We start from the raw sequence: 26,098 nt of genomic DNA on the forward strand, positions 1-26,098 counted from the left end.
ATTCCAGGGTACTTGACGCTTCAAAAAGACAGGCAGAATGGAAAAGGAGGGGTTAGCCCTGATAATAAAGGATGACATAAGCAGAGTAGTGAGAAAGGATCTTGGCTTGGAAGATCAGGAAGAAGAATTAGTATAGGTGGAAATAACAAATAACAAGGGGCAGAAAACACTGGTGGGAGTAATTTATAGGCTCCTTAACTGTACGTATATTGTTGGACAGGGTGCTAATCAACAAATAATAGGAGCTTGTAACAAAGGTAATGCAATAATCATGGGGGACTTTAATCTTCATATAGACTGGACAAATCAAATTGGCAAAGGTAGTCTAACGGGTTCATAGAATGCATTCGAGATAGTTTCCTAGAACAATACCAGGGAACCAGGGAACAGGCTATTTTAGATCTTGTATTTTGTAATGAGACAGTGGTAATTAATAATCTCATAGTAAAGGATTCTCTTGGGAAGAGTGATCATAATATGATAGAATTTCACATTGGGGGTTGAGAGTGAAATATTTAAGTCCAAAACCAGAGTCTTAAACTTAAATAAAGTCCATTATATCGGTATGAGAGGAGAGTTTGCTAAGGTAGATGGAAAATTAGATTAAAATGTGTGACTTGGAAAACATTTAAACAAATATTTCAAAATTCTCCATTAAGAAATAAAAACTCCACAGGAAAAGTGATCCATCCATGGATAACTAAAGAAGTTAAGGATAATATTAGATTAAAAGAATAGGTCTATAATGTTTCAAAGAATAGTGGTAAGTCTAATGATTGAAGAGCTTTAGAAACTAGCAAAGGATGACCAAAAATTGATAAAAAGCAAAAAAATAGAATGAGAGTAAACTAGCAAGAAATATATAAACAGATTGTAAGAGCTTCTACAAGTATGTAAAAAGAAAGAGAGTAACAAAAGTAAGCATTGGGGTTAGAGGCTGACACGGGAGAAATTATAATGGGAAATAAGGAAATGACAGAAACTCTAAACAACTATTTTATATATGTGTCTTCACAGTAGAAGACACAAAATGCATACCCAAAATAGTGGGGAACCAATGGACTAATGAGAGTGAGGAACTTAAAGTAATTACGATCAGAAGAGAAAAAGTACTTGAGTAAAAAGCTACTGAGAGTGAGGAACTTAAAGTAATTAAGATCAGTAGAGAAAAAATACTTGAATAAAAAGCCTTGATTTCAAAATTATCATCCTGGTTTACAAATCCCTCCATGGCCTCACTCCTCCCTATCTCTGTAATCTCTTTCAGCCCCACAATCCCCGAGATGTCTGCGCCCCTCAAATTCTGCCTCTTGAGCATCCCTGATTATAACTGCTCAACCATTTGTGGCCGTGCCTTCTGCTTCCTGGGCCCTAAGCTCTGGAACTCCCTCCCTAAACCTCTCCACCTCTCTACCTCACTTTTCTCCTTTAAGACGCTCCTTAAAACCTACCTCTTTGACTAAGCTTTTGGTCAGCTGCCATAATTTCTTCCTATGTGGCTCGGTGTCACTTATAACACTGCTGTGATGCACCTTGGGATGTTTTACTACATTAAAGGTGCTATATAAATAAAAGTTGTTGTTGTTGAGAAACCAATGGGACTAAAAGCCGATAAATCCCCTGGACGAGTTATGCTCAAGATCTTCCAAAGTCCCTTTTTAATGCACACCTGAATCCACAATTAAATCTGTATTACAATCTTTACAACAACTTTTAGCTTGGGGATTGTACTGAGAAAGAGGTAAACTTCAATGTTGTTTATGTGATAGCAGCATTTGAGTCTGTCAGTATTATGATGGAGAGGATGTTGTTCCTCTTAACTAATTAAGAAACACAACCTCCAGTTGCATTAAATTGATTTTCTCATTTGTTTGTCTTTATTGGGCACTTTTGCCTTGCCATTTTCATCCTCCTGCTTGTGCATGTGCAGATTGTTCCTTAATATTTTATTTGTTATTATTACCATAACTTCACCAGGTCCCACCTTTGGAATCTCATTAGTAGGCCAGACAGATAAGGTAATTAAGAAAGCATATGGAATAGTTGCCTTTATCAGCCGAGGCATAGAATACAAGAGCAGGGAGGTTATGCTTGAACTGCATAAAACACTAGTTAGGCCACAGCTAGAGTTCTGCGTGCAGTTCTGGTCACCACATTACAGGAAAGATGTGATTGCACTTGAGAGGGTACAAAGGAGATTTATGAGGCTGTTGCCTGGACTGGAGAATTTTAGCTATGAGGAAAGATTGGATAGGCTGGGGTTGTTTTCTTTGAAACAAAGGAGGCTGAGTGTTAGCAATATGCCAAGTTAAGGCTATCTCTATTCACTTTAATAATCAGTATCGACTGTAAAACCAATCTGGTGGATATATTGAGTTTAATCAGAGTTTAAGACGGAATATAATACATTAATTATATAGCAAAAACATACAACCGTAACAGATAGTTAATACCCATTCCAATCGGACAAATGGCTGGCGTACGTAAGCAGTTCTCTTTAGCTTGCAGTCTCTTTCTCTGTCTAGAGCTTCCTTCGGTAAAGCAGGGGATCACTCTCAAAGAGTATTTGACCAGCTTGACTTCTGATCCGCTCTCCCCTCATACCATCTGTGACTATAAGCTTCCGGGAGGTCACTTTTAACCTATTTTTAGGGGTGGCCTGAACCTGGATATTGACAAGACCTTTTGACCTATAGAGGTTCCCCTAAAATCTTAATATCCAATAAGTCTTCTAGTTCTTTGTCTTGATCCTTGCTTCAAGTACCTGCCTTAAACATGTCTTACGATTCTGGCCAAATGTCATTGTTTATGCCTTATCGAAGTCGCTTTTCTGTAGAATTCCTTTGATATCTTTCTATTTATACTAACCCAGGGTTTCTTCTATCTTGTCCCTATTCTCTCTTTGATCCCATGAGGCCAAACCAGAAAACTGCTCATTATCATTTTTATGACACAGCAACATGTTCACATTAACACCTACGGCCTCCATTCATTATCTTCGCCAGCAGTTTTGTTAAGGTAACTTCATATCCTACCCTTGGCATTATACATAAAATACATGAACAAGGTTCAAGTCTTAACTTAAAAACAACAGATAATCGCTTAGCAACAGGGAGATTGTATATAGTACGACGGACTATACCTTCCATTTCTAAGTATATAAGAACATAAGAACATAAGAATTAGGAACAGGAGTAGGCCATCTAGCCCCTCGAGCCTGCTCCGCCATTCAACAAGATCATGGCTGATCTGGCCGTGGACTCAGCTCCACTTACCCACCCGCTCCCCATAACCCTTAATTCCCTTATTGGTTAAAAATCTATCTATCTGTGATTTGAATACATTCAATGAGCTAGCCTCAACTGCTTCCTTGGGCAGAGAATTCCACAGATTCACAACCCTCTGGGAGAAGAAATTCCTTCTCAACTCGGTTTTAAATTGGCTCCCCCATATTTTGAGGCTGTGCCCCCTAGTTCTAGTCTCCCCGACCAGTGGAAACAATCTCTCTGCCTCTATCTTGTCTATCCCTTTCATTATTTTAAATGTTTCTATCAGATCACCCCTCATCCTTCTGAACTCCAACGAGTAAAGATCCAGTCTACTCAATCTATCATCATAAGGTAACTCCCTCATCTCCGGAATCAGCCAAGTGAATCATCTCTGTACCCCCTCCAAAGCTAGTATATCTTTCCTTAAGAAAGGTGACCAAAACTGCATGCAGTACTCCTGGTGCGGCCTCACCAATACCCTATACAGTTGCAGCAGGACCTCCCTGCTTTTGTACTCCATCCCTCTGATTCGAGTCGACATTCTGTCTGCAGATCAAAACAATGATTTAAACATGGCATTCGTATCTGTTTTATACATTTTTAGGCATCCCTGATTTTTAACAGAGGGGAGACCTTACTGAGGTGTATAAAATTATGAGGGGCCGAGATAGAATGGATAGGATGGACCTATTTCCCTTAGCAGAGAGGTCAATAACCAGGGGGCATAGATTTAAAGTAATTAGTTTAAGGTTTAGAGGGGATTTGAGGGGAAATTTCTTCACCCAGAGGGTAGTGGGGGTCTAGGACTCATTGCCTGAAAAGGTGGTAGAGGCAGAAACCTTCGCCATATTTTAAAAGTACTTGGATGTTGAAGAGGTAAATTCTTAATAATATTATTAATTGTGCCATTTTGAAATGAAACTAACAGATTTTAAAATGGAACCCACAGACTGTGGGAAATATTTCACAGAGAAGCAAATGTTCTAGTTCACAGATCAAGGTCTTGGGAGGCAAAGTACACAGAGAGATAACATAGACATTGAATTGAATAACAAGATAAGGGTAGAATAGAATGAATCATAAGGCATGTATCCATAATTACCATTTAAGTCATATGGAAACCAGACTGGAAGAAGCGCTGTACCAATGTATTAATCTATCATCATGTATTAATTGTAACTTGCGTAATTACGCAATGACTTAATCTGAAATTGTATAAAGGAAGATGCCTCCGGCTACTTCTTTGAGCATTCCTTACGGAATAGCTCCCCTGCTGGCTTGTATCTATTGATTAATAAAAACTGCATTTACTTTAAGGCTAATGGACTCCGAGTGGTGGTTTGAAGTTAACCCTAACATCATGGCGTAGTCGGCAGGATCTGCTGGACGGGCAAATTCAACTCAAAAGTAGAACCAACCCAAAACCAAGTGAGTAGAGAATTACCTTAAGAAATTCTCCTCTCAAGAGGCCCGGCCAGAGATCCAACGAATCTGAAGCGGAGTCCGTGCAGCCGGTAAATCCGGTTGAGGGACGCGTCAGGACACTGTAAGTAAATACATGTGTCGGGAGAATAAGTACTTATACGAGATATCGGGGAATCCCCGGTGAAGGTGGACTAGCTATCCAGCCAGAAAAAAAGCTCCGCATAAGTAAAGGCGGAAAAACGGGAACTGGGAAAAAGCCCCGGTATAAGAAATGGCAAAGAAAACTGCCAAGGTCCTTGGAGGGGTGAGGTATAAACTACCAGAAGAGCTCCTGAGAGATAAATTTGAAAAGGTTGAGAGGAAAAGGGTTAAGGCAGGATATGATGAAGGAAAAAAGATACCCTGGAAACTCAACTGGTGATTACAAAGAAAGGGAAACAAAGGGAGGGAGGCAGTTGTAGTGTGTATAGAGATTTCATAACTGCAAGAAGAAAAGAAGAAGTGGAAGGACAGGTGTAGAGAGGAACAGAGCCACGTTAAGCAACAGGCAGAGGATTTGGTAAAATGTCGGGGAAAATGCAAGGAGCTGGAAGATAAAGTTAGCCAGCTCACTAAGGTAAGCGAGGACAGGAGAAAGATCATTTTAGCAGCCGTACAGACGAATAGAAAGATACCCGAAGGTGAGACGGACAGAGAAGTGACGAAAGGCAGGAGAATGTAAGTATAAAAATAGATATAGATGACAAAAGAGAATGGACAGAGGAATTTGGCCCAAATTTGTATCCCCCACTAACAGGGTTAGGATTAGGACCCGAGGAAACTAAAGAATTGATGAGACTCCCCCGATCATTGTCCGTAGGACTAAAATTCCTGCCACGGACCAGGCTGCAGAAAAGACAAAAGAGACAGAGGTTCACAAGCCTTTCACTCCCAGCGAAAAACAGATGATACTGGCAGATTTGCCCATGCTAAAACCGTCGCATGGCAAACCCGAGTTCTGGACTAAACTAATGGGAATGATTGGGCTCCACCAAATGCATGAGGAAGATGTGCATGCATTAGTGAAGGCTAAGTGCCCGCCGAATAAGTGGGAAAGTATGAACCCCGATATTCAGAGTGAAACATGGGGCATTGGGGCGGCGCCACGCAATGTGAGGATCCAGAACTTCTGTACAGCAGTAAAAGCTGCCTTGGGACAAGGACGTAGCAACTGGGGAAGCATTATGGGGGTAATCCAGGGCAAGGATGAGTTAGTGAAAGATTATGCAGAACGAAAATTTAAAGCTTATGAGGAATATTCGGCTCTAGCATGGCCCGGGAGAGATGATGAGGTCTTTCGAAAAACGCTTAAAGAAGGGCTAAACTTCCAGCATCAGAGTGTGCTGGACCTTGGACTCCCTGTAGGAACTAATGACGGAGAAATATTAGCCTGGACATGTGAAATAGACCGGCGGTGGCTCCGGGACCGGAGACTAAGGGGAAGGTGAAGGCAGCGGCCCTGGAAGCTATAGTAGCCGCAGTCGGGACCCAAAAAACAGGAGAAGGAAAGGGCTGGCCATGCTATGGGTGTGGTTCCGACAACCACCAAATACGCAATTGCCCCGATAAAGAGAGGGGGCTAGGAATAAGACGACAAAAGGGGAAGTAACATGTAACAATTGCGGGAAGAAGGGATACACGAAAGCGCAATGCTATGGAAAAGGAGGGGGACAGGAGGGAATAGCCCCACGGCAGCAGAACGACAGTCAGGGAGGTAAACAGGGCAGGGGCCTCGACCCTCAGGGCTGGTACCGAGGACCCGCGGATGTATCTAACAGGACTTTTAGAGGGTCGGCGGTACCAAATGTTCATTGATACAGGGGCCTCGGTCTCGATAATCAACCTATACCGCCCGACCACAAACAAACAGATTAGAATAAGCAGAGTGGGAGGGGGCACCATGACTACAAAATTAAGTGAACCCCAACTAGCGGAAATAATGGGGCGATTAATACCAGTAAGTTTCTGGGTATGCCCCAACTCAGAAGGCACAATTTTAGGAATAGATCTATTGAGGGAATTGAATCTGCTAATACAACCTCGAGAAGGGGCAATCCGTTGGGCAGACAGTAAGGGAGAACCACGATTAGGCATGAGAGAAACATAGAAACATAGAAAATAGGTGCAGGAGTAGGCCATTCAGCCCTTCGACCTGCACCACCATTCAATAAGATCATGGCTGATCATTCACCTCAGTACCCCTTTTCTGCTTTCTCTCCATACCCCTCGATCCCTTTAGCCATAAGGGCCATGTCTAACTCCCTTTTGAATACATCCAACGAACTGGCATCAACAACTCTCTGCGGTAGAGAATTCCACAGGTTAACAACTCTCTGAGTGAAGAAGTTTCTCCTCATCTCGGTCCTAAATGGCTTACCCCTCATCCTTAGACTGTGTCCCCTGGTTCTGGACTTCCCCAACATTGGGAACATTCTTCCTGCATCTAACATGTTCAGTCCCGTCAGAATTTTATATGTTTCTATGGGATCCCCTCTCATCCTTCTAAACTCCAGTGAATACAGGCCCAGTCGATCCAGTCTCTCCTCATATGTCAGTCCTGCCATCCCGGGAATCAGTCTGGTGAACCTTCGCTGCACTCCCTCAACAGCAAGAACGTCCTTCCTCAGAATAGGAGACCAAAACTGAACACAATATTCCAGGTGAGGCCTCAACTGCAATAAGACCTCCCTGTTCCTATACTCAAATCCCCTAGCTATGAAGGCCAACATGCCATTTGCCTTCTTCACCGCCTACTGTACCTGCATGTCAACTTTCAATGACCGATGTACCATGACACCCAGGTATCGTTGCACCTCCCCTTTTCCAAAAACACGAAGGCAGAATAATATCTGAATGGCGGCAAGCTAGGGAAGCTGCAAGCTCTGCAAATTTGAGGCCAAACAGGTACTGATGCATTTTCTTTACCCCGAACACACATGTTAATGCCTCTTTCTCAATCATGCTGTAGCCCCTCTCGGCCTTAGACAAGCTCCTGGAGGCATAGGCGACAGGTTGCAACTTCCTTGTAAGCTTTGCAAAACCTGCTAACCACCACATGGCAGAGGAAGATCGGTCCATGATGGATCAAAGCAATTTCGAGCCTCAGAGAGGAGGCAGATGCTGAAGTACATGGGGTGCACACATTTTCGACAAAATGTCCACCTATAATGCTAAATGTAAAATTGAATGGCTTACCCGTAGCCATGGAACTGGACACTGGTGCAAGCCAATCCATCATGAGTAAAAAGATGTGTGAGAGGCAGTGGTGCAACAAGGCACTCAGACCAGCCCTGAGCCCCATCCACATGAAACTGAGAATGTACACCAAAGAGCTCATCACTGTCCTGGGCAGCGCCATGGTCAAAGTCACCTATGAGGGCACGGTGCACAAACTGCCACTCTGGATTGTCCCGGGCGATGGCCCCACACTGCTTGGAAGGAGCTGGCTGGGCAAAATCCGCTGGAACTGGGATGACATCTGAGCACTATCACATGTCGATGAGGCCTCATGTACCCAGGTTCTTAACAAATTACCTTTCCTTTTTGAGCCAGGCATTGGAAACTTTTCCGGGGCGAAGGTGCGGATCCACTTGGTCCCAGAGGCACGACCCATTCACCACAAGGCGCGAGCGGTACCTCAATGATGAGGGAGAGAGTGGAAATCGAGCTGGACAGGCTCAACGCGAGGGCATCATCTCCCCAGCAGAATTCAGTGAGTGGGCCAGCCCGATTGTCCCAGTACTGAAAAGTGATGGCACGGTCAGGATTTGCGGCGATTATTAAGTAACTATTAATCGTTTCTCGCTACAGGACCAATACCCACTACCTAAGGCAGACGACCTATTTGTGACGCCGGCAGTAGGAAAGACGTTCACCAAGCTCAACCTGACTTTGGTCTACATGACGCAGGAGCTGGAGGGATCTTCGAAGGGCCTCACCTGCATCAACATGCACAAGTGACTGTTGATCTACAACAGATGCCCGTTTGGAATTCGGTCGGCTGCAGCGATCTTCCAGAGAAACATGGAGAGCCCACTCAAGTCGGTACCACACATGGTAGTTTTTCAGGGCGACATATTGGTCATGGCTCGGGACACTGACAAAACCTGGAGGAGGTCTTCCAGCAACTGGATCGCGTAGGGCTGCGGCTGAAGAGGTCGAAATGCGTCTTCATGGCAACAGAAGTGGAGTTTTTGGGGAGAAAGATTGCGGCGGACGGCATTCGGCCCACAGATGCCAAGACAGAGGCTATCAGAAATGCACCCAGGCCACAGAACGTCACTGAGCTGCAGTCATTCCTGGGACTCCTCAACTATTTTGGTAACTTCCTACCGGGGTTAAGCACCCTCTTAGAGCCCCTACATGTGTTATTGCGTAAAGGTGAGAACTGGGTATGGGGAAAAAAACCAAGTAATTGCTTTTCAGAAAGCCAGAAACATTTTATGCTCCAACAAGCTGTCTGTATTGTATAACCCATGAAAAAGACTTGTGCTAGCATGTGATGCGTCATTGTACGGAGTCGGGTGTGTATTACAACAAGCTAACATTGCGGGGAAGTTGCAACCTGTCGCCTATGCCTCCAGGAGCTTGTCTAAGGCCGAGAGGGCCTACAGCATGATTGAGAAAGAGGCATTAGCATGTGTGTTCGGGGTAAAGAAAATGCATCAGTACCTGTTTGGCCTCAAATTTGAGCTGGAAACCGATCACAAGCCCCTCATATCCCTGTTCGCTGAAAACAAGGGGATAAATACTAATGCCTCAGCCTGCATACAAAGGTGGGCACTCACGCTATTAGCATATAACTATACCGTCCGCCACAGGCCAGGCACCGAGAACTGTGCGGATGCTCTCAGTCGGCTACCATTGCCCACCATGGGGGTGGAAATGGCACAGCCTGCAAACTTGTTGATGGTGGCGCAGCCCGCAGACTTGTTGATGGTCATGGAAGTGTTTGAAAATGATAAATCACCTGTCACGGCCCATCAGATTAGGACTTGGACCAGCCAAGATCCTCTACAGTCCCTAGTAAAAAACTGTGTACTGCATGGGAGCTGGGCCAGCATCCCCGTTGAAATGCAAAAGCTAATCAAGAGGTTCCAGCGGCGAAAGGACGAGCAGTCCATTCAGGCAGACTGCCTGTTGTGGGTTAACCACTAGTACTGCCCAAAAAGTGCAGGGAGACGTTCATCTCGGATCTCCACAGCACACACCCGGGTACAGTAATGATGAAAGCGATAACCAGATCCCACGTGTGGTGGCCGGTATCGACTCTGACTTAGAGTCCTGTGTACCGCAATACCGCGTGTGTGCTCAGTAGAGCAACGCACCCAGAGAGGCACTACTAAGTTTGTGGTCCTGGCCCTCCAGACCATGGTCGAGGATCCATGTCGACTATGCGGGCCCGTTTCCCGGTAAAATGTTCCTGGTGGTGGTGGATGCTTTTTCAAAATGGATTGAATGTGAAATAATGTCGGGAAGCACCACCACCGTCACCATTGAAAGCCTGAGGGCCATGTTTGCCACCCACAGCCTGCCTGACATACTGATCAGTGACAACGGGCCATGTTTCACCAGTGCCGAATTTAAAGAATTCATGACCCGCAATGGGATCAAACATGTCACCTCGGCCCCATTTAAACCAGACTCCAATGGGCAGGCAGAGCGGGCAGTACAAACAATCAAACAGAGCCTTAAACGAGTCACAGAAGGCTCACTCCAAACCCGCCTGTCCCGAGTACTGCTCAGCTACCGCACAGGGGTGCCCCTGGCTGAGCTAATGAAAAGGGCACTTAAAACCAGACTCTCGCTGGTTCACCCCAACCTGCATGATCAGGTAAAGAGCAGGCAGCAGCAACAAAATGTAAACGATGGTCGCGCCACTGTGTCACGGGAAATTGATCTGAATGACCCCGTGTATGTGCTAAACTATGGAAATGGTCCCAAGTGGATCGCGGGCACGGTGATAGCTAAAGAAGGGAGTAGGGTGTTTGTAGTCAAACTTGACAATGGACAAATTTGCAGAAAGCACCTGGACCAAACGAGGCTGCGGTTCACAGACTGCCCTGAACAACCCACAGCAGACACCACCTTTTTTGAGCCCACAACACATACCCAAAAGATCAACGACACCACCCCAGACCAGGAAATCGAACCCATCAAGCTCAACAGCCCAGCAAGACCAGGCTCACCCAGCAGCCTTGCAGGGCTAACAACACGCCAGCCCAGCGAGGGCACAGCCAACACACCAGAACAGACATTTGTACCGAGGCGGTCCACCAGGGAAAGAAAGGCTCCCGACCGTCTCACCTTGTAAATAGTTTTCAGTTTGATTTTGGGGGGGAGTGATGTGAGTGATGTTGTGTATCTGTAAAGCATGCACTCCCATGTTCCGCCACCAGGGAGCTCATCTCCTGAAGTCCCAAGGGATCCCAGCATCCCTTGGGAACACTGTGTATAAGCCGGCCCCTAAGGCCTGTTCCTCACTCTGGTGTGTCTCAATAAAGACTGAGGTCACTGTTACTTTAACCTCCCTGTGTGCAGTCTCATCTGTGTTAGGAACACAATAATTCTAGTGCAGGCAGAAGCCACGCTCTTTTGCCTATGTGCACAGTGATATCTACCAAAACCAATAACAGTGGGTGCAAGAGGAAAATACAGAGATGTAAGTACACACCCAATTGAAATGTACGGCTCTGTTTTGAAAGAGTTTGTAGCCCAGACTAGCCTGAAACTAACACATGCCCGACATGAAGTTTGAGTGTGCACAGTTCGACAAGGTGCAATTCAATGGTAGATGTTTGTCAGATTCTGAACTGCATTTTTCATACTCAACTTAAGATTCCTCTCCCATAACAGCAGACTATGCAACTAAAAAATATATAGAATTATGGAGTTTAACTTGCAATTTAAGGAGTTAGACCTTTTCTTGTTCTACAAAATATATAAATTCACAGAGAGTTCAGGGGTTTAAAAAAAATTTATATTAAAATGTGGCAAACACGCACAATCCCCATCTACAGCATCAGTTGAGCTCAGTTGGTAAAATTCTCAATTCTGAATCATAAAGATTAGATATTCAAGTCCTATGCTAGGAGTGCTGTATTGTTGGAGGTGCTGTCTTTTGGATAATAGGTCTAAACAGAGCCCCTATCTGCCTGTTCAAGTGAACATAAGGAAACCTACAGCACTATTTAAAGAAAAGCAGGAAATTATCCAAGTGTCCCGACCTACATCCTAGGGTTCTAAAAGAGGTGGCTGCAGAGATAGTGGATGCATTGGTTGTGATCTTCCAAACTTCCCTAGATTCTAGAATGGTCCCTGTACTGTCTCTGCACTGTATTATAAAGTCACACGAGGCATATACTGCAGACAAGGTCACTCATGACCTGCACCTTTCTTCCCAGAGCCAAGGAGTGCTGAGCCTGCATGGATCTCCCTTTAAGTACCTGGCTGACCAGGTGAGGAGTGCCTCCAGCAAGTTCACCCCCTGTGGTCAAGGTGTGTATTTCACAGTTGTATACAGTGTACAGTGTTGTTACATATTGGTTACAGTTATGTGAAGGTTACAAACATGACAGTCTCAGCAGACTGGAAGGTACCAAATGTAATACCGCTGATCAAGAAAGGAGGAAAGTGAAAACAAGGAACTACAGGCCATCAGTTGTTGGGAAAATACTGGAATCCATTATTAAGGAAGTAGTAATGGGACACTTAGAAAATCAGAATATGATTAGGCAGAGTCAACATGGTTTTATGAATGAAAAATCGAGTTAAACAAATTTATTGGAGTTTTTTTTGAGGATGTACATAGTAGGGTTGATACCAATGGATGTGGTATATTTCAATTAGTATAATAGCACAGATAGAAATAAATGAATTTGATTTAATAGCCATTACAGAGACGTAGTTGCAGAGTGACCAAAGTTGGGAACTAAATATTCCAGGATATTTGATTTTTAGAAGAGATAGGCAGAATGGAAAAGGAGCAGGTGTAGCCCTGATAATAAATGAGGGAATAAAGACAGTAGGGCGAAAGGATCTTTGCTCGGAAAAACAAAATGTAGAATCAGTTTGGATGGAGCTAAGAAATAACAAGGGGCAGAAAACACGAGTGGGAGTAGTCATTTGGCCCCCTAACAGTAGTTGTAGTGTCGGGCAGAGTGAAATCAGGAAGTTAGAGGCACATGTAACAAGGATAATACAGTAATCATCGGAGACTTTTTTTTAACTTTCATAAAGACTGGGCAAACTAAATTTACAGAAATAGTGCAGAGGAAGAGTTTGTGGAATGCATTCAAGATAGTTTTCTAGTTCAGTATGTCAGTGAACCTATGAGAGAATTGGCTATTTTATATCTAGTACTGTGCAATAAGACATGGTTAATTAATAACCTTGTAGTAAAGGAGCCTCTGGGGAATAGTGACCATAATATGATAAAATCTTATGTTGAATTTGAGAGTGATTGAATTAAATCCGAAACTCGGGTACCAAACCTGAACAAAGCAAAATACATAGGTATGAGAGGCAAGTTGGCTAAGGTAGGTTGGGAAACTAGATTAAAAGATATGACAGTCGAAAAGCAATGTAAAATGTTTAAAGAAATAATTCATAATTCACAACCAATATACATTCCCTTAAGGAATAAAAACACCACGGGAAAAATGGTCCAACCATGGCTAACAAGAGAAATTAAAGATAGTGGGACTAAAATTCCAGCCTCACCGGGTCTGTACGAAGTGCAGACGGACCAGGCGAGGCCTTACGAAAGCCGATTCTCGGGGTGCAATGTGCATGCACCAAAAAACAGCTTTTACGATCTGACAAGATTTCTTTTGACAGATCCTCCGCATCCCCGGGAGAAGGACATTTGCACGGGAGAGATTGGCTATTTGCCCAGCGAATGTCCTTCAAACTCTTATACCTGCTAAAAGCAGGAGCATAGTCTACTTTTACCAGCGTAAGAGTTTTAAAACATATAAAAATTTAATTTAAATGCACATTTTTATGGTAAAAACCATGTCCATAAAGGTAAGTTTATTTTAAACCCTATTAAAACATGCTTTAAAAAATTCCAAAAAATATATATTTTTTCTAAAACATTTAATTAATTTTAATTTCAATTAATTTTAAATATGTGAGGTGTTTTTTCATTTATTATGTTGTGTTTCTTGTTTTAAAGGTTTATTGTCATTGATAGTAAATGGGAACTTGTAAATACGGAGTTCCCATTATTATCAATGAGAATACGACAGAGTGATTGGTAGTCCAGGCCCATGTGACTCCAGCTCTTTCGTGCATACGAGCAAGTCCACTCCCCAAATGCGATGTAGCGAATGAAGACATCCAACCGCAATTGAAGGCACCTCCGAGACCACCAGATATTTTCACAAAAGAAATTCAGGTCGGGGGCCTTCGTCCGAAGGAAGACTCCGACCGGAATTTTAGCCCCAAAATTAAATTAAATGTTGCCAAAAAAGAGTAGTAAACCTGAGGATTGGTAGGATTTTAGAATTCAGCAAAGGAGGACCACGAAATTGATAAAGAAATGGAAAATAGAATATTAAAGTAAACCAGCGAGACATAAAAACAGACTGTAAAACTTTCTATCGGTATATAAAAAGGAAAAGATTAGCGAAAGTAAATGTGGGTCTCTTACAGCCTGCTCCGTCAACTCCTCTTCCCCAAATTCCTTCTCCTCCCCCACAGGATGGCCTGTCGTGGAGGGTTGATCTGAGGGATTCGGTACCTGCGACTGGTCATCTGGAAGTAGAAAGCAACAGATGAGTGGTTAGCAGCCTGGGTGGGGGCAGGGTGACATGAGGAAGGTCACCGAGCACAGGCTCATTTGAAGGATTGCCGTTACTCCATTATATGTAGTCCAGAGACACTGCCTGACATTGCCCCAACCCTAGTCCAGAGACACTGCATCACATTGCCCCAACCCTAGTCCAGAGACACTGCATCACATTGCCCCAACCCAAGTCCACAGACACTGCATCACATTGCCCCAACCCTAGTCCACAGACACTGCATCACATTGCCCCAACACAAGTCCACAGACACTGCATCACATTGCCCCAACCCTAGTCCACAGACACTGCATCACATTGCCCCAACACAAGTCCACAGACACTACATCACATTGCCCCAACCCTAGTCCACAGACACTACATCACATTGCCCCAACCCTAGTCCACAGACACTGCATCACATTGCCCCAACCCAAGTCCACAGACACTGCATCACATTGCCCCAACCCTAGTCCACAGACACTACATCACATTGCCCCAACCCGAGTCCACAGGCACTGCATCACATTGCCCCAACCCGAGTCCAGAGACACTGCATCACATTGCCCCAACCCTAGTCCACAGACACTGCATCACATTGCCCCAACCCTAGTCCACAGACACTGCATCACATTGCCCCAACCCTAGCCCACAGACACTGCATCACATTGCCCCAACCCAAGTCCACAGACACTGCATCACATTGCCCCAACCCTAGCCCACAGACACTGCATCACATTGCCCCAACCCTAGTCCACAGACACTGCATCACATTGCCCCAACCCTAGCCCACAGACACTGCATCACATTGCCCCAACCCTAGTCCACAGACACTGCATCACATTGCCCCAACCCTAGTCCACAGACACTGCATCACATTGCCCCAACCCTAGCCCACAGACACTGCATCACATTGCCCCAACCCTAGTCCACAGACACTACGTAACATTGCCCTAACCCAGCAAAGGGAGTGTGCAGAATGCAAGCGGGGGTCAGCACCCCCAGTGGCAGTTGCCCAATCTGAGACGCCAGTGAGACCTGCCACTCACTCCTCCAGGGTCTGAGGCGGACTGCCACCTGCTCGCTGCTGTACCCGGCGATTGTGTGACTTTGCCTGCAAAGATGAAAATGGGAATGCTTACGAGAGGGTCCATCTGCTCTTGTGGCACACACAGATAGCCACCAAAGCACTTATACCATACTGTGTGAATGTAATACAGTCCTCTTTTTCATCATCATCATCATAGGCAGTCCCTCGAAACGAGGATGACTTGATTCTACGCCAAAAAGGGATGAGTTCACAGGTGTTTCAATGAAGGACCTTATATTCCAGGTCCTGAAATACATCATGAAGGGTGGAAGATGCCTGTGCATGGATTTTTTTAACGTGCGGTGGCCGTTGCACACCAGCCACCACACGGGCTTGACAGAGCTAGGTCTTGGTCCAGTGGCAAGGATTAACCAAGACCGACTGGAGACCAGCTCTGCTGCACAGACCTAGTGCACACACATATTGCAGTGTGGACTGGCCCGTGCTGCCCCAGGGCCCTCGCCTCTTCTGGGGTCCGAACTTATACCTGTCCTGGGCCCCGATCATGTCACTCAATGAACTCTCGCCACTTCTCCGCCCCGACATCATTGCTCCAGCTGTACCTGCCCGCACTCCAATCAACGACCTGGATTTGGATGACATTAAATCCAATCGCCCTCTTTACAGTCGTCACCCTCCTGCAGCAGCACCTGCTGCTCTCTGCAGTGGCATGCCACCGCATATTGCTCCCTCTAATGGCCCCAGCCTGCTGATGGTCTTTCAGGCTGGGACCGCGACGATTTCCAGGCCGGGCCGCCGCACGTTGCTCCCTTTAATGGCCATTAGAGGGAGCAACGTGTAGCAGCCCGGCCCAGAAATCGGCGCGGTCCTGGCCTGCAAGACCATCCACTGTTTAATGGCTTTGGAAGTTCATCAGGAGGACATCGAATTGCGGAAACATCTTTTGAGATCTCAGAAAGCAATCTTCATAATGTGTAAAGATCATTCATGGCATATAGAGAGCGAAACTAACAGAAATTGTACTCACTCCAACGACCCTCGAATGACCATTGAATTTCTTTCAGCACTGTGTTGCACTCCTTTCCACAGTGTCGGAGGCAGAGAGCTCCTCTGCAATTTCCCTCCAGATTTTGTTGAATATTGATGGAAGGGGTCTAGATCCACCCCTCCTGTACAATTCAGTCCATCTCCGTTTTATAGCCCCCACTAGAGCTTCGTTTGCCTCTGAGCTAAATCCTCGCACGCTGGCTCGACTCCTCATCCGACATCCTCAAAATCCAAAAGTAAAATGGCTCATTTAGCCCCGGGTGTACCGCACATGTGCGTGGTCACTTTCTGTATTAGTGTTTGCGATCGGACAGCAGGCCAGAATTGCGGGAAGAAAAAAAAAAATTTGCGCATGCGCAGAACGGACGACGGAAGTTTTGGCTCCGGCACACAAAATCTGTGGTGCAATGCCAGAGTTAGCGCTAACGCTCGTCGCCAACTTTCATTTGGCAAAAGTTGCGCGCTCTGGCGCTAACACTAACCCGGCACCGCGATTTGTGCCTGAAAATGAACGGAATCGCAAAAACCCAAAAATCCAGCCCAATGCCTTTTTGTTTATTGGTGTAAGGTGCTATGTTGGAACAGCATTAAAAATCTATGGTATACAAATATATTTGGTGGAAATATTCTTTTTCCTCAAGTGAGATGAAATGTATGGTGCTGAGTCTGTCGAGATCAATTATGGACAAGTTAAATTCCTAATTACCAAACTAAATATGAAAAAGTCTGTGGTTGTTCAGTAACTTCAGCAGTAAAGTATCCACTGCACGTTTGTACTTGAATCTCAGTTTCAACTCGTGCAGCATTTACATTTTAGCAGGGCTGCTAGCAATAACACCATGTAAGTGAAGCCGCATTAGTGAGCAGTCATTCCCCCTACGCAGGCCAGCCGTATGATTTTCACATTACTGCCCATGACAGACCTGCCTGACATTGAGGAAGGTCAAGAGCCACAGAATGGAAGTTGCAATCTTGTGATGGTTGGGCAAGTGTGTGAAGTAATAATTCTTCTCAAACAACCAAAGTTTGAATCAATCCGCAAGAGTTTAGGGACTAGAAATTCAGTAGTGCCACGTGTGGGGCGTTAAATTTTGAAATCTTGAAAAATTAGCGCCAGACGCTAATGATTCTTCGCTTTCAATAAATTGGCTGTTAGCGCACCAAGTAAGAACTCAAGCACTAAATCAAGCGCTAATGGCCTCAGTAGGGTACTACAGGGGCGCTACCAGCAGAGCGATAATGAATTTCAGGTCCAATGCAATCAGCAATGATCATTCACACTGGCTCCTTCCAGCTCTTAAAGGGGATGTTGCATTATTGTGCAGATTCTCATTATCAGCATTGCTGGCTGTGAAGGCAACCTGCAGCCAACTCAATCTCCTGATCGTAATGGCTGATCCCAGTCCCAGGGAGCGAGCTCGTCATTTCACGGACCAGGCATTGGAGGCATTGGTGGCGGGAGTGGAGCGAAGGAGGGCAGTGCTGTTCCCAGCCATTGGAAGGAGGCCATTGCCCCAGGTCTTCAGGGCAACGTGGAGGGAAGTGGGCCAGGAGGTCTCGGCCAGTAGTGTGGTCGTACGCAGCCTGACACAGTGCCGGCATAAATTCAACGTCCTCACTCGGATGGTCAAGGTGAGTACATACTTCAACAGGTCCGACATACCAGCATTGGAACCTCAGTCTGTACACACTGCACAAAGCACCACACCCCCACCACTCACCCAACAAGCATCTGCACATAATCAAGCTCATATCCCCATCTCACACCCTGCCTAAATTACGCCACAAGCCTTTCTCACTTTCCAGCTCCTGATACTGTCTGCATTCCTTGCTCCATTCCTGCCCCTCTGCCCTCATCTTAATGTGAGTTTTGTGCCTTTGTGCTTTCAGAAAATCAGCAACCAGATGAGCAGCCTGTCCCTGAGCCTCCCAGTGAGAGTGAGGAAGGAGAAGAGGAGGAAGAGCAAAGCACCGCGTCACTCCATCGCTCACCCGCAGGCACCAGCTCAGATACTGGCACAACGCGTTCGTTCGAGGTTAGCGCAGTAGAGCGGTCTGCACCGGGTGATGCACCAGGGATGAGCGGGCTGCAATAAGGCCAAGGGGAAAGGGTAGCTCGGGAGCCAGCTCCCCGGAAGGTGAGTGCACGCACGAGTTCTGCTGCACAGGACTCAGATGAGGACCTCGATGGGGAGGCGTTCATAAGAAGGGTAATGGGCATGAACACGGAGATGATAGGTGCAATGGTAGGGTGCCCGAGGGCCTCTCGGCAATGGTAAGCAGCATGGACGAGTCCACCTCCAACACTGCACCGAGCTCTGCGCACACCATAGAGCCCATCATTTCCGGTCTGCAAAGAATGGTGGACTCCCAGAGAGCCCGTGGTGACCCAGACTTGATGCTGCTTGTGGTGGGCGATCTGACAGCTTCTATTGCAACACAGGCGGAAGCGACGCAACGTCTTAGTGCTGTAATGCAGACAATGACTGCTGGCATTGAGTCTCAGACTGCTCTCATGCAGTCTCAGCTGGATGCCAGGCAAGCTCTGACTGTTGCCATCGTCGCCGAGCCCACCACAGTCCACGGGGGAATCTCACAGTGCTGCAGTAGGCCACCAATCTGTGCTCCAGCAGCTTGGTCGGGATGCTGAAATGCTGGTCCAGGAGAGTGGCAATGGGTCAGTGAAGCAGGAACTTGCTGTCCTCTCAGGATGACAGCTTCCTGATTCCAGCACTGCCACTCCGCCATTGCACTTGTCGCAGCCTGTTATATAGCCAGCCCAAACTGCCATCGCCCAGCCTGAGGTGAGCAGTCTACAGCTGGGCCTTCCAGGCCCAGAGCTGGTCGAGGGCGCACTGCAAGGCTATCTGTAGTCTCTGGCACTGACACTCAGCAGCCTTCCACTAGCCACTGGGGAGACACTCCATAGGTACACTAGATTAGGAAAAGGCACGTCAAGAGGGGAAGTAAGGGTTTGCACAAGGGTGATTAGTTAATATGTTGGTGTATATGTGTGGTTACTTAATTTGAATAATCCTTCCCCCTCCTTCCTCCTCCCTCTTCTTCCTCCTCCTCCTCCTGAGGTGGTGCGGCTATGCCTGGTGGCAGTGGCTGTGCCCTCATAATGGCCAAGTTGTGCAGCATGCAGCAGACACCCACTCAGCCGAGTACTGGAGGGCTCCTCCTGATCGGTCAAGGCAGTCGAACCATTGCTTGAGCACCCCGATGGTCTGCTCAATGATGCTCCTGGTAGCAGCATGGCTCTCATTGTATGAGTGCTGGGCAGGAGGGGTTGCAGAGCGGAGTCAAGAGCCAGGTAGAGAGCGGATAGCCCTTGTCTCCCAGCAGTCAGCCGTGAGTTTGATGTGGTGGCTGGAACAGAGCTGGCACACCAGTCTGGGGCAAGATGAAGGCATCGTGGCTGCTGCCAGGATAGCGGGCATTGACGGTGAGAATTTGCTGTGTGTGGTCGCACACCAACTGCACATTCAGTGAGCGGTAGCCTTTGTGGTTACGGAAGATCTCAGGATTGTGATGCGGTGCCCACAAATCGATGAGGGCGCAGTCAATGGTGCCCTGCACATGGGGAAGCCCGCTATCCCGACAAAGCTACATGCACGCTCCAGCTGCTTCTCTCTGGTCATGGGGAAGGAAATGTAGTCCCTTCTCCTTTTGTACAGAGCATCTGTGACCTCTCCGATGCAGCAATGGACGGTGAACTGCGATAAGTTATATCTGCCTCCTGCTGCATACTGTAAGGATCCGCTGGCGTAGAAATTAAGGGCGACTGTGACCTTGACTGTCACTGAGAGAACTGTCCTCATGCTGGTCTGACGCTGGAGGTCTTGTTGCAGGAGATGGCAGAGCTCTGTGACCACATCCCTGGTGAAGCAGAGCTTTCTAAGACACTGTTCCTCAGTGAAATTGATGTAGGAGAAGATCTCCAGGAATACCCTGGGAGGGTAAGGCCTCCTGTTGAGAGCCCTCTTGGCCCTCCTCCCTCTAGCTACAGTTTGCAATCTTTCTCTCTGCCTCCACTGCCTCCGACGTTGACGCAGGAGGGCAAGGTCCAGTGCCGGTACACCCCCCATTAAAATATGGAAATGTTGCACTTTGAAATCGCCCTGAAGTGAAAGTGAATAACTTTTCTGAAGCAGAAGGCTCCTTAAAGGGAAAAACACTGAAATTGTTCAGAATGCTTGTTTTCCTATGTCAAACTGACAAGGCAGCATTCTTTGCCGACTAAGAATAAACCAGACGTTGACGCCTTTAAGCGGCCATCAGACTGCATGCCGCCTCCTCTACCTGCCGTTGCTAACAGCAGGTGTTCAGGCAGGGGGCGAGAGGGAAGTTCTGATCCAGGGCGCTAACGGGGCAATGGCATCATAATCACCGGGGCGCTCGGGACCGAGGCACTAAATCTTAGCGCCAGCGCAAAAGCGGCAGGGAATTTAGTGGGTGTCGCTCAATTTGCCGCGCCGGTTGCTAACCCATATGGGCCTGTTATCACGCCCCCCCCCTCCCCCCCGGAGACGCTAACTGAAGGCGCAAAGGAGGCCAATTTCTCCCCCTAAATATCTTTATATCGAGAGTATATCTCTCGTAAAATCCAATCATTTGTAAGACCAATTTTCGTAAATTTCTTGATGTGATACTTGTACGTGAATGAGTCAAGATTCCTGATCACCCATGAAGTCCTGCACCCACTGAAAAAAATGATTTTATATATATTTATATATAAATGTGATTTTAGTTAGTTCAAAAACATATAAAATACCAACATTTTATTTTTTGCGGCATGTAGCATTGGACAAGATAAACAGAATTGTTTCTATTTGAAGTGGCTCTGCGCAACAGAAACAGGATATCAATCACTCTCAATGTGTAAGTTCCACTCAACAGTTATTTGTTTGTAAATGCGAATACAAAATGAAAAGTATGCTGCAACTATTTTTGTGCTGTCCTCCACTCTACTTTGTTTTTCACCTCATCCTTTCCCAGCCCCATCAATCTCTCTTTGCTTTTCTCTTGACCTTTATAAAGATATCACATGGGTTGGGCAGCCTAAGGTTTACCAAATGTACAGAACAAAGAGGAAAAATCTGCAGAGAAGTGATTCTCAACCCAGCTTCAGTTTCCTTATTTTCAGAAGTCAGGTGAAAAGTGAGGACAGAAACTGTGAAAAATAATCAAAGTTAAAAGATAGACAGAGAAAGAGGAAGGAAAGGGTAAATGTAAAAGATGAAAAGGAGATTGCATGAAGATTCCAAGAGATAAGCACGGGCAGAAACACAGTCACAGGATACACCTGGCCCACTGTTACTGCATGGTGTATTATGTTTACTTATGCTGTACAGCAATAAGTCTGCCTTTGGTCATCATAGGCAGTCCCTTGGAATCGAGGAAGACTTGCTTCCACTCTAAAAATGAGTCCTTCGGTGGCTGAACAGTCGAATATGAGAACCACAGCCCCTGTCACAGGTGGGAGAGATAGTCGTTGAGGGAAAGGGAGGGTAGGACAGATTTGCCGCACGCTCTTTCCGCTGCCTGCGCTTGGCTTCTGCATGCTCTCGGCGATGAGACTCGAGGTACTCAGCGCCCTCCCGGATGCACTTCCTCCACTTAGGGTGGTCTTTGGCCAGGGACTCCCAGGTGTCAGTGGGGATGTTGCACTTTATCAGGGAGGCTTTGAGGATGTCCTTGTAACATTTCCTCTGCCCACTTTTGGTTAGTTTGTCATGAAAGAGTTCCGAGTAGAGCGCTTGCTTTGGGAGTCTCGTGTCTGGCATGCAAACAGTGTGGCCTGCCCAGCGGAGCTGATCAAGTGTGGTCAGTACTTTAATGCTGGGGATGTTGGCCTGGTTGAGGACGCTAACGTTGGTGCGTCTGTCCTCCCAGGGGATTTGCACATACAGCATCTGCGCACATACAGAGGCTGAACTCCAAGTCATAGTCAACGTATTTACCGAGACGTACGAAAGCATGGGCCTTACGCTTAACATCCATAAGATAAAGGACCTCCACCAACCTGTCCCCGCTGCACAGCATCCCCCACCGCCCCCCAGTCATCAAGATCCACGGCGCGGCCCTGGACAACGTGGACCATTTCCCATACCTCGGGAGCCTCCTATCAACAAGAGCAAACATTGACAACGAGATTCAACACCGTCTCCAGTTCGCCAGTACAGCCTTCGGCCGCCTGAGGTAAAGAGTGTTTGAAGACCAGGCCCTCAAATCTGCCACCAGGCTCATGGTCTACAGGGCTATAATAATACCCGCCCTCCTGTATGGCTCAGAGACATGGACCATGTATAGTAGACACCTCAAGTCGCTGGAGAAATACCACCAAAGATGTCTCCGCAAGATCTGCCTTTGGTAAGCAGGCAGACACTGACAGCACTGATTTTGTCTCAGCTGAAGGGAAAAAAGCCCAGGTGTCATATCCTAACAACCTTCTCATGTTCATATCTAGACTGCATCTCACTCGTAGACTGAGCTTCCTACGTACCAAAAGCTACGTATTTATTCTTGGGCATGTACAGGTCATCAAAACCCCGATTTTATATTTACCCTGTATAATGATAAATTGCTCTCTGGAGAATACATGGGATGCTCACCGCATTCGTTCATCATCTCAGAAGACAGAAAAATAACACATTATTATATCACTACATATAGGGTGAGCTATTTGTCCAGATTTATTTACAGATAAAATATGCAGCAGCAGAAAGATCATCAAGCTACTCTTCCACACAATGCCGAATGAGAACATTAGAACCAGTCCAGGAGAGGTTAATATGTCCTTTTTTGAGAATGCTATTTCTTGCACTCTCTGATGAGCAATAGTTCCTGCAGATGAAACAGCCAAGCTTCTCTCTCCATTCCTATGGTTTTTCAGGACAAGGTTCATATGCTTTTGTAGAACCTGGATCTTTTTTTGCCAGAACTGTGATTTTATCCCATGAACCTCTTTTGAAGTACACAAGTAATCAAAATGTAAGCAATTTTTGTACCTTGACAGACAAATGTGGTAATGGGTTGTAACTTCTGGCTTCCTTTGCCCCAAACTGGGCTTAACACCTGATTCACTTGAATATAAATCGCAAGTCCATCTTTCAGACTGCATATATTGGCTCGGAATTGGCGGTTGGAGGTGTACCTCCAGAGTACTCCTCCGACCAGCTAAAAATGTACAAACTTGCTTTCAGTTCAGGTCACGGGCCTGCGGGCGTAGGCCTGCGTAAAAACCCACAGTTCCCAGGGACGCAGGCGGTTCGGAAGTGTCCCTGGGATCACGTCGCGAGTACACGATGCAGTAACAGTGGGCCAGGTGTATCCTGTGACTGTGTTTCTGTCCATGCTTATCTCATCGAATCAGAAAGGAGGATTCCATTTACGAATGGAATTCCCATAGATCATATTAGGAATCCATAAATTTTAAACAATTTAGACAACTGCAATAAAAATATATGTTCTCATTTTCAAATTTAATTAAAAATCTCTTCAATAAAGCAAACACAATAAAAAAATAATTTTAAGTGTTTGTGCATCACTTTTTTATTTTTAAGTTTTAAATTCAAAATATATATTAATCCTTACGCTGGTGAAAGAAGGCCCTGTGCCTGCATTTACCAGGCATAAGGGTTTCGTGAGCATTTTCTGGGCAGTAGTTGTGCAAATAGCTCAACTCTGCACCAGCAAAAGTGATTTCTCAGTCAGTGCGAATGATCAGTCAAGGCGAGCCTTGATAGATCGCAAGTTCTAGGTTATCGCGCATGTGAAAACCTGGAACTTGCAGGGTCTTTCTGAAGGCTATGACAGGCATATGCTGAGCATACCCCATCATCGGGACCGCAAATTCCAGGCCATTAACATTTCATAGAAACATAGAAAATAGGTGCAGGAGCAGGCCATTCGGCCCTTCTAGCCTGCACCACCATTCAATGAGTTCATGGCAAAACATGCAACTTCAGTACCCCCTTCCTGCTTTCTCACCATACCCCTTGATCCCCCTAGTAGTAAGGACTTCATCTAACTCCCTTTTGAATATATTTAGTGAATTGGCCTCAACAACTTTCTGTGGTAGAGAATTCCACAGGTTCACCACTCTCTGGGTGAAGAAGTTTCTCCTCATCTCGGTCCTAAATGGCTTACCCCTTATCCTTAGACTGTGACCCCTAGTTCTGGACTTCCCCAACATTGGGAACATTCTTCCTGCATCTAACCTGTCTAAACCCGTCAGAATTTTAAACGTTTCTATGAGGTCCCCTCTCATTCTTCTGAACTCCAGTGAATACAAGCCCAGTTGATCCAGTCTTTCTTGATAGGTCAGTCCCGCCATCCCGGGAATCAGTCTGGTGAACCTTCGCTGCACTCCCTCAATAGCAAGAATGTCCTTTCTCAAGTTAGGAGACCAAAACTGTACACAATACTCCCGGTGTGGCCTCACCAAGGCCCTGTACAACTGTAGCAACACCTCCCTGCCCCTGTACTCAAATCCCCTCGCTATGAAGGCCAACATGCCATTTGCTTTCTTAACCGCCTGCTGTGCCTGCATGCCAACCTTCAATGACTAATGTACCATGACACCCAGGTCTCGTTGCACCTCCCCTTTTCCTAATCTGTCACCATTCAGATAATAGTCTGTCTCTCTGTTTTTACCACCAAAGTGGATAACCTCACATTTATCCACATTATACTTCATCTGCCATGCATTTGCCCACTCACCTAACCTATCCAAGTCACTCTGCAGCCTCATAGCATCCTCCTCGCAGCTCACACTGCCACCCAACTTAGTGTCATCCGCAAATTTGGAGATACTACATTTAATCCCCTCGTCTCAATCATTAATGTACAGTGTAAACAGCTGGGACCCCAGCACAGAACCTTGCGGTACCCCACTAGTCACTGTCTGCCATTCTGAAAAGTCCCCATTTACTCCTACTCTTTGCTTCAATCCACGTCAGCACACTATCCCCAATCCCATGTGCTTTAACTTTGCACATTAATCTCTTGTGTGGGACCTTGTCGAAAGCCTTCTGAAAGTCCAAATATACCACATCAACTGGTTCTCCCTTGTCCACTCTACTGGAAACATCCTCAAAAAATTCCAGAAGATTTGTCAAGCATGATTTCCCTTTCACAAATCCATGCTGACTTGGACCTATCATGTCACCTCTTTCCAAATGCGCTGCTATGACATCCTTAATAATTGATTCCATCATTTTACCCACTACTGAGGTCAGGCTGACCAGTCTATAATTCCCTGTTTTCTCTCCCCCTCCTTTTTTAAAAAGTGGGGTTACATTGGCTACCCTCCACTCGATAGGAACTGATCCAGAGTCAATGGAATGTTGGAAAATGACTGTCAATGCATCCGCTATTTCCAAGGCCACCTCCTTAAGTACTCTGGGATGCAGTCCATCAGGCCCTGGGGATTTATCGGCCTTCAATCCCATCAATTTCCCCAACACAATTTC

The 26,098-nt window shown here is 46.1% G+C and overlaps 1 long non-coding RNA gene across 2 annotated transcripts; it reads left to right on the forward strand.

The window, feature by feature from the left end:
- The first annotated feature begins 4,405 nt into the window (after positions 1-4,405).
- LOC139273281 (uncharacterized) lies at positions 4,406-11,258 on the forward strand. 2 transcript variants are annotated; one of them, XR_011595056.1, is made up of 3 exons: positions 4,406-4,815; positions 8,286-8,445; positions 8,544-11,258. It is a non-coding gene; the product is annotated as an uncharacterized lncRNA (long non-coding RNA). The 2 variants fall into 2 exon arrangements; XR_011595055.1 differs by having other exon boundaries at positions 8,286-11,258.
- Positions 11,259-26,098: the final 14,840 nt, after the last annotated feature.

Source organism: Pristiophorus japonicus, chromosome 9 (assembly GCF_044704955.1).
Source record: "Pristiophorus japonicus isolate sPriJap1 chromosome 9, sPriJap1.hap1, whole genome shotgun sequence".
Taxonomy (NCBI): domain Eukaryota; kingdom Metazoa; phylum Chordata; class Chondrichthyes; family Pristiophoridae; genus Pristiophorus; species Pristiophorus japonicus.